Source organism: Monodelphis domestica, chromosome 8 (genome assembly GCF_027887165.1).
Source record: "Monodelphis domestica isolate mMonDom1 chromosome 8, mMonDom1.pri, whole genome shotgun sequence".
NCBI classification, from domain to species: domain Eukaryota; kingdom Metazoa; phylum Chordata; class Mammalia; order Didelphimorphia; family Didelphidae; genus Monodelphis; species Monodelphis domestica.
In genome coordinates this window covers 12,787,265-12,791,847 of record NC_077234.1, presented here as the reverse complement: position 1 = coordinate 12,791,847, position 4,583 = coordinate 12,787,265, and the positions used below count along the sequence as shown (strand labels likewise).

Here is a 4,583-nt window from a genome sequence, read left to right as displayed (position 1 = left end):
TTTGTTACAATAAGGGAATAGCTTAACCAAATCTTCTAAGGTAGAGTCTGAGCAGTTTTTAAGATTCACAAATGGCAGCCATGTTTTGTAGTGTTCTCAACTTTTTCAGTGTCATGGAAGCATGGAGAAGCCTATGGATCCATTCTCAGAATAATGCTTCTAAATGCATAAAAATACAGAAGACCTCAATTTAGCAAAGGACTTTTTTAAGGTCATAGACTCCAGGTGAAGAAACTTTGATGGAGTGGAGGGATCATTGGAAGATGGAATCAGAAGACTTGGGCTCTTAACTAGGTGAACCAAGTCACTGGATTTTTCCATTTCACTTTTTTGCCTATAAAATGGGTATTATAGTACTTTCACAATAAATCTTTCTAATAGGTGTCAAAATAAAGAGTTTTGCCTGCTAGAGAGCATTAAGGAAATGTAGGCTAATGCTTTTTCTGGAAGCATAAAACTAGGAGATCCAATGGTTTCCATCATGACAAAGGTTGCTACACTATTAACCATAACTAGGTATTTCTGGGTTTTTCCTCTTGGCCAGATAGAGTAGATTTATTGTGAATGAGTACTGTCCACAGCTCCATTGTTACTCTGCCCCTTCTTCTCCTTACCCACTGTAGAAAAGAAAGAAGAAGAAAAAAAAGGATTGAAGGTAACTCCCAAAATGGGAATCCCTTCATTTTACAGATGAGGGAACTAATACCCAAAGAGATGAAGTGACTCACCCAGGGTCAGACAACTAGAAAATGTCTGAGACAGGATTCAAACCCATGACTTCTTGTCTTTGAGTCTGGCACTTAATTCACTGTATTCTACAATGGTCCTGACTCACTCATAGCTCTAGCTTAATCCCAGTGGATATAAAGGAAAGGAAAGAAGGTTTGGCTAAAATAATGCCTTGTCTCAAGCTAAAATGTCAGTTTATTTCTCTTTGGGGAATCAACAGAGCAGGCCATGGAGGGAGAGAGGAAGAGCAGATGTTCTCCCAGCTGCCCAAAAGGAGGGAAATAAGAAGGGAGAGATTCAGGTGTTTATTAACTTCACCAAATTACACATGACAAGCATGAAATGCTGCAAAGGACAGCATACCATTAACTGGATCCCAGAAACTTGGCAAATCTTCATTTCTCACCGAGATTATTAATAGTGACATAAATGCTGGTGACCTCTGTCAGTTTCTACCTGGACCTCCATCTCAACCATTTATTGACTTCCAACAAAGTCACTTCCAACAATGGCTGGCTTAAGATGTCATTGTAAAGTCTGAAACTGAGCAACGCAGTGCAGAGAGCTTTCAAGGTCTCATAAGCCAAAGACAATTCATTTATTTATGATGTGGGCTGCCTGATTTTCTCTGGTCTTACTTAATAACAAGAATGTTCAGGGTGTTGGAATGTTCTTTCAGTAAACAATGGCTCAGCTTATCAAAGCCTCTGCTGTACTGTTTCTATGACTACATATTCCTCACACCAACACATTAGCCCTTAATATTTTAACAAGTAATATGTATACATATCTGGGGATGGTAGCTTGAGTTTCTGTTTGATTTGCTAATGCAATTGTAAGGAATAGCATCACTTTGAACTTTCTAAGGTAGTTTCTAAGAGGAGGGAGTTGCTATGGTTCTTAGGGGAGTAAAACTTTTCTTAACTGTGGGGTGGGAGCTGTTGCTGGGTCTAAATCTAGAGAGCAGGAACCATGGCCAACTTCTCCCAGTATTTTACCTCAATCTCATGTTAGCTGGTAAGACCTTGAGCATCTACTCAGCTCTTACCACTACCCAATCCTGTTTCTTCTTGTTTGTCCCTTTGTCTTTATATCAAGACTCTTTTGAAGAGCTGGGACTGGGGAAGGAAACCTGGGCTTTGCCTTAGGACTCTGGGCATCAGAAAGCTCTGACAGCTCTTAGAGTAAGAATAATTGGCTAGAATAGGGAATGACAAAGTGGTAAGAGTTTGCTCCTTTGTTTTTTCTTTCTTCTTTGGTCATATATCTAGTGATCTCCTCCCTGTACCATCAGCATCAACTCCAAGGTGGATTTGGTGCTATTTGCCCCTTCTCTCCAATATCCAGTTACAGTTTTGGTGTTGAATATGTGTAGAAAGGAGGAAGATGAGATTCCAGGGTGGTGGTGGTGGTTGTTTTTCTGCTTTACCCACAAAGGTACTTCCCTTCGTTCCTGGAAAAGGAATTTTCTTGGGAGTGATTTCAAAGGTGATTTACTAAAAAGCACTCTTGGAGCATGTTTAGTGGCAGAGAAGTGGGAGGGAGGAAAGAGAAGGTCCTAGTGCCTGATGATTAGGGTAGCCACTTCCACAGTTATTACTAAATCCACAGCCTAGACCTCATCTCTTCTTAGCTCTCACTTCCCCCTTAGCAGTTCCCAGCCTCAGGGATTAGCCTGTTTCAAGTTTCTAGGCTGTGGATTTTTCCGACTACACTATTCTAAATTTGCCCTTCAGAATGTTTTCTTTCAGTTCTCAACAATGGTATGTAGGAAGCTAGGGCTTAGGCGAGGACATTCTTCTTGGATCTCCCAGTTCAATTGTTCCTTGGATCTCTCATTTGACCCATTACTTGTGACCTGGGAAAGTATTCCAGTCCCACTCCACTCCACTTTAGATGCCAAGAAAGAACAGATTATGAAGCCCTTAGATGAATTACCACACTACCGATATTATTTCCAGTATTGTTCCAATTCATCTTTCCTCTAGAATCTTTCCTCTATCTTTCTCTCTCCTTTTCTCCTTAATCTCATTCTCCCTCTCCATCCCTGTTCTCTCTTCTCATTGATTACTCTTCCCTTCTCTCTTTCTCTTCTTTTTCCTTCTCCTCCTTCTCCTCCTCCTCCATCTCTCTTCTTAGTTCAGCTCTTCCACCTTTGCCCTAAAGACCATGTGACCGTGACCTAGTATAGATTCTTATATCCCTTACTACTCTTTCCCCAGCCTAAGCAGGACTCTAATTCAGAATTTACATTTCTAGATACAATCGCAATTTCTGTGGTATTGTTTGCATGCTCAGGCTTAGAGACATAGAACAAATACCCTTTCTTTCTCTTTCCTGCTTCAAGGTGATGAGTCATTGCCCTAATTTGGACCAGATCTCCCTGGTGGGAGAATGTCAAAGATCACATCTTTTATTTTTGTTTGATGATATTAAATTGACAGATGATGAAGATAAAAACCTGAGATGGGACCCATAGCCAAGGACACAAAGTCTGATGCTGGATCTGGTAGCTTAGGGCAAGCTCTGGGAGCTCTGAGTAACTCCTTTGCTTCCCTAATCTTTGGCTGGCAAGGATATTTGGCTACATTCTAAGGACTAATGACTAGTTATATGGGATTTGGGTTGGAACAGAGGGGAAAATGGTAATGAGGTAGAAATATGGCAACTAGTCAGAAATAAAGGGAAACAGAAGTTAGGCACAAACCCAAGGATGAACAGTGCTTATGGACAGTTTTACTCAGAGCCAAGACTAGAGTGGAATGAATAGAACTTTGCCCTGGAGCATAATTCCTCAATATCTCTTAATGACGACAGCCAGGGAAGCTCTTCTGGAAGGAGAAAATGTAGGGCCATGGATCTACTTTTACAGAGAGATTGAGGTAGAGGCTATTCCAAACCTTCTTAACAGCTATATATAATGGTAAATGACAGCTAAGTTGGGTTACCTAAGGTAATTACTAAATGGCATTTGAAGGGTAAGAAGATGCAAATTAAGACCATCCATTCATTTAACAAACCTTTACAATACTTCTATTAAAATTAACTAATACATAGCACAGTTACTATACTAGGTATTAGAGATACAGGGAGAAAAATTAAATAACTCTTTTCTTCAAGGAACTTATATTCTATTGGAACTAATAACATATCACATATAAGGCAGGACAATTTCTATATAATTTGAATTCCAGAGTGCACTGGTATGAGACTCATTCCTCACTGGTGGAACTCAGTGTCTTACATATGTGTGAAGGCCTTTTCATGTTCTATAGTCCTTTCATGTAATTTTGACTTCTATATTCAAGAGAGAAGATGACTGATGCCAACCTCACTTCAGATTGCTGAAGGGACAATATGATTCTTGGGAGACACCAACATGAGAGGAACTGAGTCTATCATGCCCCTATCTCTAGTTTGCTACACTACAGACAGGGGGATTTCCCCTTGAGTGAGACCTAAGACTCTCTCTCTCTGTCTCTCTTTCTATGTTCCCAAAGAGAGAACTCTTTTCCCCTCTACCATCTTGTAAAGATTTCTTGATCTCTGATTTCTATCTCGCAATTGACTTGGATAAATGATTTTGTTCACTACTTACTATGTGTGTTCATTGTGCAACTGTTATTTGGTGGGAAGAAAGTCTCAAGCTTTGGTTATAAGATTTGTGTCCTCCTTTCACCATTAATGAGCAGTGATCAGAAACTTAGCCGAAGCTATATCCACTAGACAAACAATATTTAAGAGAGTAGATAGAGACAACCCTAGCCTAGTACCCCTCTCTCTGAGGAAAGCAGAATAACCAAGCTTCTGGCCTCAACGTCCAGCTTCTTCTCCTAGAAAGAATTAAAGTCTTC

At 40.1% G+C, this 4,583-nt stretch overlaps 1 long non-coding RNA gene across 1 annotated transcript; it reads left to right on the top strand.

Moving 5' to 3' along the window:
- The first annotated feature begins 1,522 nt into the window (after window positions 1-1,522).
- LOC103106057 (uncharacterized) lies at window positions 1,523-4,322 on the top strand. The gene is made up of 2 exons (XR_472116.2): window positions 1,523-1,746; window positions 4,038-4,322. It is a non-coding gene; the product is annotated as an uncharacterized LOC103106057 (long non-coding RNA).
- Window positions 4,323-4,583: the final 261 nt, after the last annotated feature.